The sequence below is a fragment of the Cherax quadricarinatus genome, chromosome 49 (assembly GCF_038502225.1).
Source record: "Cherax quadricarinatus isolate ZL_2023a chromosome 49, ASM3850222v1, whole genome shotgun sequence".
Classification (NCBI taxonomy): Eukaryota; Metazoa; Arthropoda; class Malacostraca; order Decapoda; family Parastacidae; genus Cherax; species Cherax quadricarinatus.
This window is the reverse complement of record NC_091340.1, coordinates 2,613,751-2,628,425: the sequence shown is the minus strand read 5'-3', so window position 1 is coordinate 2,628,425 and position 14,675 is coordinate 2,613,751.

Below are 14,675 nucleotides of genomic sequence, written 5' to 3'. Positions count from 1 at the left end.
TCCACCCACTATCCTTTACCACACCCAGGAGAGTGACACTTCTCCACCCACCATCCTTCACCACACCCAGGACAGTGACACTTCTCCACCCACCATCCTTCACCACACCCAGGACAGTGACACTTCTCCACCCACCATCCTTTACCACACCCAGGACAGTGACACTTCTCCATCCACCATCCTTTACCACACCCAGGACAGTGACACTTCTCCACCCACCATCCTTCACCACACCCAGGACAGTGACACTTCTCCACCCACCATCCTTTACCACACCCAGGACAGTGACACTTCTCCACCCACCATCCTTCACCACACCCAGGACAGTGACACTTCTCCACCCACCATCCTTTACCACATCCAGGACAGTGACACTTCTCCACCCACCATCCTTCACCACACCCAGGACAGTGACACTTCTCCACCCTCCATCCTTCACCACACCCAGGACAGTGACACTTCTCCACCCACCATCCTTCACCACACCCAGGACAGTGACACTTTCCACCCACCATCCTTCACCACACCAAGGACAGTGACACTTTTCCACCCACCATCCTTCACCATACCCAGGACAGTTACACTTCTCCACCCACCATCCTTCACCACACCCAGGACAGTGACACTTCTCCACCCACCATCCTTCACCACACCCAGGACAGTGACACTTCTCCACCCACCATCCTTCACCACACCCAGGACAGTTACACTTCTCCACCCACCATCCTTCACCACACCCAGGACAGTGACACTTCTCCACCCACCATCCTTCACCATACCCAAGACAGTGACACTTCTCCACCCACCATCCTTCACCATACCCAGGACAGTTACACTTCTCCACCCATCCTTCACCACACCCAGGACAGTGACACTTCTCCACCCACCATCCTTCACCATACCCAGGACAGTTACACTTCTCCACCCACCATCCTTCACCACACTCAGGACAGTGACACTTCTCCACATACCATCCTTCACCACACTCAGGACAGTGACACTTCTCCACCCACCATTCTTCACTACACCCAGAACAGTGACACTTCTCCACCCACCATCCTTCACCACACCCAGGACAGTGACACTTCCCCACCCATCATCCTTCGCTACACCCAGGACTGACACTTCTCCACCCACCATCCTTCACCACACCCAGGACAGTTACACTTCTCCACCCACCATCCTTCACCACACCCAGGACAGTGACACTTCTCCACCCACCATCTTTCACCATACCCAAGACAGTGACACTTCTCCACCCACCATCCTTCACCACACCCAGGACAGTGACACTTCTCCACCCACCATCCTTCACCACACTCAGGACAGTGACACTTCTCCACCCACCATCCTTCACCACACTCAGGACAGTGATACTTCTCCATCCACCATCCTTCACCACACTCAGGACAGTGACACTTCTCCACCCACCATCCTTCACCACACTCAGGACAGTGACACTTCTCCACCCATCATCCTTCACCACACTCAGGACAGTGACACTTCTCCACCCACCATCCTTCACCACACTCAGGACATTGACACTTCTCCACCCACCATCCTTCACCACACCCAGGACAGTGACACTTCTCCACCCCCCATCCTTCACCACACCCAGGACAGTGACACTTCTCCACCCACCATCCTTCACCACACTCAGGACAGTGACACTTCTCCACCCACCATCCTTCACCACACTCAGGACAGTGACACTTCTCCACCCACCATCCTTCACCACACCCAGGACAGTGACACTTCTCCACCCACCATCCTTCACCACACTCAGGACATTGACACTTCTCCACCCACCATCCTTCACCACACCCAGGACAGTGACACTTCTCCACCCCCCATCCTTCACCACACCCAGGACAGTGACACTTCTCCACCCACCATCCTTCACCACACTCAGGACAGTGACACTTCTCCACCCACCATCCTTCACCACACTCAGGACAGTGACACTTCTCCACCCCCCATCCTTCACCACACCCAGGACAGTGACACTTCTCCACCCACCATCCTTCACCACACTCAGGACAGTGACACTTCTCCACCCACCATCCTTCACCACACCCAGGACAGTGACACTTCTCCACCCACCATCCTTCACCACACTCAGGACATTGACACTTCTCCACCCACCATCCTTCACCACACCCAGGACAGTGACACTTCTCCACCCCCCATCCTTCACCACACCCAGGACAGTGACACTTCTCCACCCACCATCCTTCACCACACTCAGGACAGTGACACTTCTCCACCCACCATCCTTCACCACACTCAGGACAGTGACACTTCTCCACCCCCCATCCTTCACCACACCCAGGACAGTGACACTTCTCCACCCACCATCCTTCACCACACTCAGGACAGTGACACTTCTCCACCCACCATCCTTCACCACACCCAGGACAGTGACACTTCTCCACCCACCATCCTTCACCATACCCAGGACAGTTACACTTCTCCACCCACCATCCTTCACCACACTCAGGACAGTGACACTTCTCCACCCACCATCCTTCACCACACTCAGGACAGTGACACTTCTCCACCCACCATTCTTCACTACACCCAGAACAGTGACACTTCTCCACCCACCATCCTTCACCACACTCAGGACAGTGACACTTCTCCACCCACCATCCTTCACCACACTCAGGACAGTGACACTTCTCCACCCACCATCCTTCACCACACTCAGGACAGTGACACTTCTCCACCCACCATCCTTCACCACACTCAGGACAGTGACACTGCCTCTCCTCACTAACATCTGTAACCTCACCAGTAATAAATTGCATCTTAAAGAAAGTGAGATGAAGAGAGAATTTAATAGATGCAAGAGACTAAAGAGAAAACAGTTTCTTGCATGAAAGCACTGTCATGCAAGAACACAGTTATGTCGCAAAATAAGAACACTATGTTACATGGTAAGAACACTGAATCGTGCAATATACGAACACAATAAATAGCAAAATATATATATACAACTAAAATGTAAGATAAAAATATTTTAATATGAATGATATGAAGACGGTTTCTTGAAACACAGGAACATTGTATTATTCAGAATAAGAACACTACAAAATATGAACACTATCATATAATATAATACTGCCTCTTGAAGGGAACAATTTATCTTGCATAATTAGAATATCATATCTCTGCAAGATAAGAACACTATATTCTGCAAGAAACACTGTCTTTCAAGGTAGCACCATCCTGCAAAGAAAGAACCCTCTATCCTCCAGGGGAAACAACCCTCTATCCTGCAAGGTAACAACACTCTATCCTGCAAGGTAAGAACCCTCTATCCTACAAGGTAAGAACACTATCCTACAAGGTAAGAACCCTCTATCCTACAAGGTAAGAACCCTCTATCCTACAAGGTAAGAACCCTCTATCCTACAAGGTAAGAACCCTCTATCCTACAAGGTAAGAACCCTCTATCCTACAAGGTAAGACTACTACATCTTGTAAAATATAATAACTGTACCCAGTAAGAAAATACTACTGTATTATTAGTGTTAATGTTAATGCAAGATAAGAATACCGTATTTTTCATAGGCGGAACACTGCATTTTGAAAGACAACGAAACTATTTAAAACAGCAAAGGCCCTTGTAAAGAGTTGCATTTAAGGTAAGAAAACTGTCATTGAAGGTAGCAACAATATGCCTTGTAAGAGTAATGTTATTATCGTGCTGATAACCCATGCGTTAGTTTACATCTGCTGTCCGTGTTCACCTAGCAGCAAGTAGGTACTTGCTGTCCCTGTTCACCTAGCAGCAAGTAGGTACTTGCTGTCCCTGTTCACCTAGCAGCAAGTAGGTACTTGCTGTCCGTGTTCACCTAGCAGCAAGTAGGTACTTGCTGTCCGTGTTCACCTAGCAGCAAGTAGGTACTTGCTGTCCGTGTTCACCTAGCAGCAAGTAGGTACTTGCTGTCCCTGTTCACCTAGCAGCAAGTAGGTACTTGCTGTCCCTGTTCACCTAGCAGCAAGTAGGTACTTGCTGTCCGTGTTCACCTAGCAGCAAGTAGGTACTTGCTGTCCCTGTTCACCTAGCAGCAAGTAGGTACTTGCTGTCCCTGTTCACCTAGCAGCAAGTAGGTACTTGCTGTCCGTGTTCACCTAGCAGCAAGTAGGTACTTGCTGTCCCTGTTCACCTAGCAGCAAGTAGGTACTTGCTGTCCGTGTTCACCTAGCAGCAAGTAGGTACTTGCTGTCCCTGTTCACCTAGCAGCAAGTAGGTACTTGCTGTCCCTGTTCACCTAGCAGCAAGTAGGTACTTGCTGTCCGTGTTCACCTAGCAGCAAGTAGGTACTTGCTGTCCCTGTTCACCTAGCAGCAAGTAGGTACTTGCTGTCCCTGTTCACCTAGCAGCAAGTAGGTACTTGCTGTCCGTGTTCACCTAGCAGCAAGTAGGTACTTGCTGTCCCTGTTCACCTAGCAGCAAGTAGGTACTTGCTGTCCGTGTTCACCTAGCAGCAAGTAGGTACTTGCTGTCCCTGTTCACCTAGCAGCAAGTAGGTACTTGCTGTCCCTGTTCACCTAGCAGCAAGTAGGTACTTGCTGTCCCTGTTCACCTAGCAGCAAGTAGGTACTTGCTGTCCCTGTTCACCTAGCAGCAAGTAGGTACTTGCTGTCCGTGTTCACCTAGCAGCAAGTAGGTACTTGCTGTCCCTGTTCACCTAGCAGCAAGTAGGTACTTGCTGTCCCTGTTCACCTAGCAGCAAGTAGGTACTTGCTGTCCGTGTTCACCTAGCAGCAAGTAGGTACTTGCTGTCCCTGTTCACCTAGCAGCAAGTAGGTACTTGCTGTCCCTGTTCACCTAGCAGCAAGTAGGTACTTGCTGTCCGTGTTCACCTAGCAGCAAGTAGGTACTTGCTGTCCCTGTTCACCTAGCAGCAAGTAGGTACTTGCTGTCCGTGTTCACCTAGCAGCAAGTAGGTACCTGCTGTCCCTGTTCACCTAGCAGCAAGTAGGTACTTGCTGTCCCTGTTCACCTAGCAGCAAGTAGGTACTTGCTGTCCGTGTTCACCTAGCAGCAAGTAGGTACTTGCTGTCCCTGTTCACCTAGCAGCAAGTAGGTACTTGCTGTCCGTGTTCACCTAGCAGCAAGTAGGTACTTGCTGTCCCTGTTCACCTAGCAGCAAGTAGGTACTTGCTGTCCCTGTTCACCTAGCAGCAAGTAGGTACTTGCTGTCCGTGTTCACCTAGCAGCAAGTAGGTACTTGCTGTCCCTGTTCACCTAGCAGCAAGTAGGTACTTGCTGTCCCTGTTCACCTAGCAGCAAGTAGGTACTTGCTGTCCGTGTTCACCTAGCAGCAAGTAGGTACTTGCTGTCCCTGTTCACCTAGCAGCAAGTAGGTATTTGCTGTCCGTGTTCACCTAGCAGCAAGTAGGTACCTGCTGTCCCTGTTCACCTAGCAGCAAGTAGGTACTTGCTGTCCCTGTTCACCTAGCAGCAAGTAGGTACTTGCTGTCCCTGTTCACCTAGCAGCAAGTAGGTACTTGCTGTCCCTGTTCACCTAGCAGCAAGTAGGTACTTGCTGTCCCCGTTCACCTAGCAGTAAGTAGGTACTTGCTGTCCCCGTTCACCTAGCAGTAAGTAGGTACTTGCTGTCCCCGTTCAGCTAGCAGTAAGTAGGTACTTGCTGTCCCCGTTCACCTAGCAGCAAGTAGGTACTTGCTGTCCCCGTTCACCTAGCAGCAAGTAGGTACTTGCTGTCCCCGTTCATCTAGCAGTAAGTAGGTACTTGCTGTCCCCGTTCACCTGGCAGCAAGTAAGTACTTGCTGTCCCCGTTCACCTAGCAGTAAGTAGGTACTTGCTGTCCCTGTTCACCTAGCAGTAAGTAGGTACTTGCTGTACCCGTTCACCTAGCAGCAAGTAGGTACTTGCTGTCCCTGTTCACCTAGCAGCAAGTAGGTACTTGCTGTCCCCGTTCACCTAGCAGTAAGTAGGTACTTGCTGTCCCTGTTCACCTAGCAGCAAGTAGGTACTTTCTGTCCCCGTTCACCTAGCAGCAAGTAGGTACTTGCTGTCCCCGTTCACCTAGCAGTAAATAGGTACTTGCTGTCCCCGTTCACTTAGCAGTAAGTAGGTACTTGCTGTCCCCGTTCACCTAGCAGCAAGTAGGTACTTGCTGTCCCTATTCACCTAGCAGCAAGTAGGTACTTGCTGTCCCCGTTCACCTAGCAGTAAGTAGGTACTTGCTGTCCTTGTTCACCTAGCAGCAAGTAGGTACTTGCTGTCCCCGTTCACCTAGCAGTAAGTAGGTACTTGCTGTCCCCGTTCACCTAGCAGCAAGTAGGTACTTGCTGTCCCCGTTCACCTAGCAGCAAGTAGGTACTTGCTGTCCCTGTTCACCTAGCAGCAAGTAGGTACTTTCTGTCCCCGTTCACCTAGCAGCAAGTAGGTACTTGCTGTTCTCGTTCACCTAGCAGTAAGTAGGTACTTGCTGTCCCCGTTCACCTAGCAGTAAGTAGGTACTTGCTGTCCCCGTTCACCTAGCAGTAAGTAGGTACTTGCTGTCCCCGTTCACCTAGCAGCAAGTAGGTACTTGCTGTCCCCGTTCATCTAGCAGTAAGTAGGTACTTGCTGTCCCCGTTCACCTAGCAGCAAGTAGGTACTTGCTGTCCCCGTTCACCTAGCAGTAAGTAGGTACTTGCTGTCCCCGTTCACCTAGCAGTAAATAGGTACTTGCTGTCCCCGTTCACCTAGCAGTAAGTAGGTACTTGCTGTCCCCGTTCACCTAGCAGCAAGTAGGTACTTGCTGTCCCTGTTCACCTAGCAGCAAGTAGGTACTTGCTGTCCCCGTTCACCTAGCAGTAAGTAGGTACTTGCTGTCCCCGTTCGCCTAACAGTAAACAGGTACGTGGGTGTTAGTTGACTGGTGTGGATCGCATCCTGAGGGGGGACAAGAACTCAAGGACATTTTGTTGGTTTGGGTTATCCTAGGTAATTTGGGTTATCCTAGGTAATTTGGGTTATCCTAGGTAATTTGGGTTATCCTAGATAATTTGGGTTATCCTAGGTAATTTGGGTTATCCTAGATAATTTGGGTTATCCTAGGTAATTTGGGTTATCCTAGATAATTTGGGTTATCCTAGATAATTTGGGTTATCCTAGATAATTTGGGTTATCCTAGGTAATTTGGGTTATCCTAGGTAATTTGGGTTATCCTAGGTAATTTGGGTTATCCTAGGTAATTTGGGTTATCCTAGATAATTTGGGTTATCCTAGGTAATTTGGGTTATCCTAGGTAATTTGGGTTATCCTAGATAATTTGGGTTATCCTAGATAATTTGGGTTATCCTAGGTAATTTGGGTTATCCTAGATAATTTGGGTTATCCTAGGTAATTTGGATTATCCTAGGTAATTTGGGTTATCCTAGATAATTTGGGTTATCCTAGATAATTTGGGTTATCCTAGGTAATTTGGGTTATCCTAGGCAATTTGGGTTATCTAGGTAATTTGGGTCATCCTAGGTAATTTGGGTTATCCTAGGCAATTTGGGTTATCCTAGGCAATTTGGGTTATCCTAGGCAATTTGGGTCATCCTAGGCAATTTGGGTTATCCTAGGTAATTTGGGCCATCCTAGGTAATTTGGGTTATCCTAGGTAATTTGGGTCATCCTAGGTAATTTGGGTTATCCTAGGCAATTTGGGTTATCCTAGGTAATTTGGGTTATCCTAGGTAATTTGGGTTATCCTAGGTAATTTGGGTTATCCTAGGTAATTTGGGTTATCCTATGTAATTTGGGTTATCCTAGATAATTTACACAAAGAATAAAAACGCACAGTACCGTGACTGGAACGATGCACAAGTAACCCGCACATAGAGAAACTTCTGGCGACGTTTCGGTCCGACTTGGACCATTTACAAGTCACTTGTAAATGGTCAGAGCAAGACCGAAATATCATCATAAGCTTGTCTCTCTCTCCTATATACTGGTTATTTGTGTATGGAACAATTCGTTAGAGTACTCAGCTAGCGCTGCCCTACACAAACTGTGGAAGGCAGTTTGTTTCTCTTTAACAAATTAAACAAATACTGATCTAGCTTTCTTTTTAGCATACGAAAAGTTCGCAGATAACTGGCGGATATAACCTCGTACTCCTTCAGTATAACTTTCTTCACCTGGTCATAGTCGAAGTACGACTCATGTGGGAGCGTAGCAGTATACTCCTGAGCTTTTCAGTTTAGGCAGTATGCAACAGGGTAGCCCTCTGCTTCGTAGGCCAGTTCGAGGCTCGAGCCTGGTGTTCAGACACCTCGAAAAAGGTGCCTGGATCATGCTCCAAAAACTGTGGAACCGAAGATTCATTTTTCTGTCCACTAAACTCTCTGCACTGAGCTGTAGGCTGTAGGGCGGTAGCCATTGTTGAAGCTCGCTCTTGTATGACTGATACCTTATTTCTTCCCTCTGCCAGTCCTCATCAATGACAGTGCACTGAATATTTAAGCATTGTAGCTGCATTTTAAATAGCCGTTCCATTATGGAACATGTTTCCTCTAAGGACCAGACGTAAAAATCAAACAATGTAGTTCTAATTGGATTAGATTGGATGTGGTTCGCTGGTAATGTCCCGGACGGGTCTTTCCCGTCGTGTAGGTCCAAGGCGCACACCGGAACCCAGTCTCCAATGTCGTGCGTAGAGGATCTGTTGAGGGTTGAGTGTCAGTTTTAAAAGGAAGATTCTGCGTCCTTTCAGGTACAGGACTGGACCTTAAAGGAAAATGAGGCAAAGGATTGTCCAGAGTCCCCTGCAGTTTAGTGCTCACTCCCGTAGACAGCAAGGGCTATGTATTGAGAGGAAGAGTGTCTGTTCTTGAAGAAAGAGGGTCAAATCTTGTAGGCAGAGTATCTATCTTTTGAAGGATGGGGGGGGGGGGGGTGTAGGAAAGGCTAGGTTCGGTTCCTGAAGAAAGAGTATCAGTCCTCACCTTAGGCGCCTTCTCTGCCAGCGGGAAGCCTCGGTCAGATGACCAAAAGCTCCAATGATGGGCCCCCGTCTGACTAAGACCCGCGTCAGGAAACCCTTGTCCTGTTTCCTGACGAACCTTACCTGACATGATCTGTCCTTAGGAAGGTGGCTAAGACCAATCCAGGTTCCCATGACCTAATATCACTTTACCACTAAATGTGGACCACTCCAAAGGCTGGTCCGGGGGTTTCAACGAGGGACTGGTTGGCCCCTATATGGTCAGGTGTGGATATTGAGTCAACCAGCAACCATCCTAGCAGGAAGATACTACAACATGACCTTGACTACGAGTGGGGGTAGAAGGAAGAGCTATCATTTCTTCTCGGTCACCATCAGTATCTGACATTTACATAACAATCCTCTTCTCTGGAGACGACATTCTTTGAGAACAATTCCAAAGCTTTCGCATTGCAGTCAGTGTTCTAAGCCTGGTTATATAAGGCGAGATTATCTGTAAATTGTTCCATAAATCAAATAGGCAAGAAATGATCATCGAATCACTGTGTAGTAAGAGTAACTGTTATAGAAAATTCTACTTTTTCATAGATAAAACAAAAACTATATACTCTTAGACATAGAATGTAAAAATATAGCTCTTGGATCCCGGACAGGGCCCCCCAAAGTATTATGTGCCAGCACTAACAACCGGGGTGATCACAAGAAGTTCCCACTCAGCTGGCATGTTTTACTGGCCGCAATAAGAGAGTTGTTAAACTGATTTAATACCAAGTAGAACATCTAAATTTAGCAATAGTTCAGGTAATTCCAAGATAATTGAGTGATAAACTAAAATACTGTAAAATATATATTGCAGTAATTAGCTGACTGGATCCTTGAATAAAGCAGTGAATATCTCTCTTGTGAAATATAAATGTGTGTATATATATATATATATATATATATATATATATATATATATATATATATATATATATTATTTTATTATCACACTGGCCGATTCCCACCAAGGCAGGGTGGCCCGAAAAAGAAAAACTTTCACCATCATTCACTCCATCACTGTCTTGCCAGAAGGGTGCTTTACACTACAGTTTTTAAACTGCAACATTAACACCCCTCCTTCAGAGTGCAGGCACTGTACTTCCCATCTCCAGGACTCAAGTCCGGCCTGCCACTCTCCCTGAACCCCTTCATAAATGTTACTTTGCTCACACTCCAACAGCACGTCAAGTATTAAAAACCATTTGTCTCCATTCACTCCTATCAAACACGCTCACGCATGCCTGCTGGAAGTCCAAGCCCCTCGCACACAAAACCTCCTTTACCCCCTCTCTCCAACCTTTCCTAGGCCGACCCCTACCCCGCCTTCCTTCCACTACAGACTAATACACTCTTGAAGTCACTCTGTTTCGCTTCATTCTCTCTACATGTCCGAACCACCTCAACAACCCTTCCTCAGCCCTCTGGACAACAGTTTTGGTAATCCCGCACCTCCTCCTAACTTCCAGACTACGAATTCTCTGCATTATATTCACACCACACATTGCCCTCAGACATGACATCTCCACTGCCTCCAGCCTTCTCCTCACTGCAACATTCATCACCCATGCTTCACACCCATATAAAAGCGTTGGTAAAACTGTACTCTCATACATTCCCCTCTTTGCCTCCAAGGACAAAGTTCTTTGTCTCCACAGACTCCTAAGTGCACCACTCACCCTTTTCCCCTCATCAATTCTATGATTCACCTCATCTTTCATAGACCCATCCGCTGACACGTCCACTCCCAAATATCTGAATACATTCACCTCCTCCATACTCTCTCCCTCCAATCTTATATCCAATCTTTCATCACCTAATCTTTTTGTTATCCTCATAACCTTACTCTTTCCTGTATTCACTTTCAATTTTCTTCTTTTGCACACTCTACCAAATTCATCCACCAATCTCTGCAACTTCTCTTCAGAATCTCCCAAGAGCACAGTGTCATCAGCAAAGAGCAACTGTGACAACTCCCACTTTATGTGTGATTCTTTATCTTTTAACTCCACGCCACTTGCCAAGACCCTCGCATTTACTTCTCTTACAACCCCATCTATAAATATATTAAACAACCACGGTGACATCACACATCCTTGTCTAAGGCCTACTTTTACTGGGAAATAATTTCCCTCTTTCCTACATACTCTAACTTGAGCCTCACTATCCTCGTAAAAACTCTTCACTGCTTTCAGTAACCTACCTCCTACACCATACACCTGAAACATCTGCCACATTGCTCCCCTATCCACCCTGTCATACGCCTTTTCCAAATCCATAAATGCCACAAAGACCTCTTTAGCCTTATCTAAATACTGTTCACTTATATGTTTCACTGTAAACACCTGATCCACACACCCCCTACCTTTCCTAAAGCCTCCTTGTTCATCTGCTATCATATTCTCCGTCTTACTCTTAATTCTTTCAATAATAACTCTACCATACACTTTACCAGGTATACTCAACAGACTTATCCCCCTATAATTTTTTCACTCTCTTTTGTCCCCTTTGCCTTTATGCATGCTCTCTGCCAATCCCTAGGTACCTTACCCTCTTCCATACATTTATTAAATAATTGCACCAACCACTCCAAAACTATATCCACACCTGCTTTTAACATTTCTATCTTTATCCCATCAATCCCGGCTGCCTTACCAACCCTTTCATTTTACCTACTGCCTCACGAACTTTCCCCACACTCACAACTGGCTCTTCCTCACTCCTACAAGATGTTATTCCTCCTTGCCCTATACACGAAATCACAGCTTCCCTATCTTCATCAACATTTAACAATTCCTCAAAATATTCCCTCCATCTTCCCAATACCTCTAACTCTCCGTTTAATAACTCTCCTCTCCTGTTTTTAACTGACAAATCCATTTGTTCTCTAGGCTTCCTTAACTTGTTAATCTCACTCCAAAACTTTTTCTTATTTTCAACAAAATTTGTTGATAACATCTCACCCACTCTCTCATTTGCTCTCTTTTTACATTGCTTCACCACTCTCTTAACCTCTCTCTTTTTCTCCATATACTCTTCCCTCCTTGCATCACTTCTACTTTGTAAAAACTTCTCATATGCTAACTTTTTCTCCCTTACTACTCTCTTTACATCATCATTCCACCAATCACTCCTCTTCCCTCCCGCACCCACTTTCCTGTAACCACAAACTTCTGCTGAACTCTCTAACACTACATTTTTAAACCAACCCCATACCTCTTCGACCCCATTGCCTATGCTCTCATTAGCCCATCCATCCTCCAAAAGCTGTTTATATCTTACCCGAACTGCCTCCTCTTTTAGTTTATAAACCTTCACCTCTCTCTTCCCTGATGCTTCTATTCTCCTTGTATCCCATCTACCTTTCACTCTCAGTGTAGCTACAACTAGAAAGTGATCTGATATATCTGTAGCCCCTCTATAAACATGTACATCCTGAAGTCTACTCAACAGTCTTTTATCTACCAATACATAATCCAACAAACTACTGTCATTTCGCCCTACATCATATCTTGTATACTTATTTATCCTCTTTTTCTTAAAATATGTATTACCTATAACTAAACCCCTTTCTATACAAAGTTCAATCAAAGGGCTCTCATTATCATTTACACCTGGCACCCCAAACTTACCTACCACACCCTCTCTAAAAGCTTCTCCTACTTTAGCATTCATAAGAACATAAGAACATAAGAAAGGAGGAACACTGCAGGAGGCCTGCTGGCCCATACTAGGCAGGTCCTTTACAATTCATCCCACTAACAAAACATTTACCCAACCCAATTTTCAATGCTACCCAAGAAATAAGCTCTGATGTGAAAGTCCCACTCAAATCCAACCCTTCCCACTCATGTACTTATCCAACCTAGATTTGAAACTACCCAAAGTCCTAGCCTCAATAACCCAACTAGGTAGACTGTTCCACTCATCAACTACCCTATTTCCAAACCAATACTTTCCTATGTCCTTTCTAAATCTAAACTTATCTAATTTAAATCCATTACTGCGGGTTCTCTCTTGGAGAGACATCCTCAAGACCTTATTAATATCCCCTTTATTAATACCTATCTTCCACTTATACACTTCGATCAGGTCTCCCCTCATTCTTCGTCTAACAAGTGAATGTAACTTAAGAGTCTTCAATCTTTCTTCATAAGGAAGATTTCTGATGCTATGTATTAATTTAGTCATCCTACGCTGAATGTTTTCTAACGAATTTATGTCCATTTTGTAATACGGAGACCAGAACTGAGCTGCATAATCAAGGTGAGGCCTTACTAATGATGTATAAAGCTGCAGTATGACCTCTGGACTTCTGTTGCTTACACTTCTTGATATAAATCCCAGTAATCTATTTGCCTTATTACGTACGCTTAGGCATTGCTGTCTTGGTTTAAGGTTGCTGCTCACCATAACCCCCAAGTCCTTTTCGCAATCTGTATGGCTAAGTTCTACATCATTTAATTTATAAGTACTAGGGTTATGGGCACTCCCAAGCTTCAGAACCTTGCACTTATCTACATTGAACTGCATCTGCCACTTTTCTGACCAAGAATAGAGTTTGTTTAAGTCCTCCTGAAGTTCCCTAACATCTACGTTTGAATCAATTATCCTACCTATCTTTGTGTCATCGGCGAATTTGCTCATATCACTAGTAATTCCCTCATCAAGATCATTGATATATATTACAAACAACAACGGGCCCAAGACTGATCCCTGTGGAACGCCACTTGTTACAGATCCCCACTCGGACCCAACCCCATTCATGGACACTCTCCGCTTCCTGTCAGTGAGCCACGACTCGATCCACGAGAGCACACTTTCACCAATGCCACGAGCTGCCACTTTCTCCAACAGTCCATGGTGCGGAACTCCATCAAAAGCCTTACCAAAATCCAAGTAAACAATATCAAATTCTTTATCGTGGTCAACAGCCTCAAAAGCTTTACTGAAGAAAGTCAATAAATTAGTTAGACAAGACCGGCCTCTTGTGAATCCATGCTGAGTATCATTAATCAAGCCATGCCTATCGAGATGGCTTCTTATAATCTCAGCTATAATTGACTCTAGCAACTTGCCTACAATTGAGGTCAGGCCCACTGGGCGGCAATTCGACGGTAACGACCCGTCCCCTGTTTTAAAAATAGGAGTCACATTAGCCATCTTCCACATATCAGACACTACACCTGTTTGAAGAGATAAATTAAAAATATTAGTTAATGGTTCACAGAGTTCCATTTTGCATTCCTCAAGAACCCTTGAAAAAACCTCATCAGGACCCGGCGACTTATTTTGCTTCAGTCTGTCCATCCGCCTCACAACCATCCCACTAGTGACTGTGATGTTACATAATTTATCTTCTTCTAGCCCACTGTAAAAATTAATTACTGGAATATTGTTAGTGTCTTCCTGTGTAAAAACTGAGAGAAAACAATTATTCAAAATCAAGCACACTTCATTCTCATTGTCAGCAAGGTGCCCATAGTTATTTTTAAGGGGACCCATCTTATCTCTAACTTTTGTTCTATAGACCTGGAAAAAACTCCCTGGGTTAGTTTTAGAATCCCTAGCAACTTTACCACAATTACTCTCTCACTTGGTTCAAAGGCTCCTATACATTCACTTAACATCTCCCAAAATCTCTCTCTCCTCTACATTCCTCTCTTCTCCAGGTG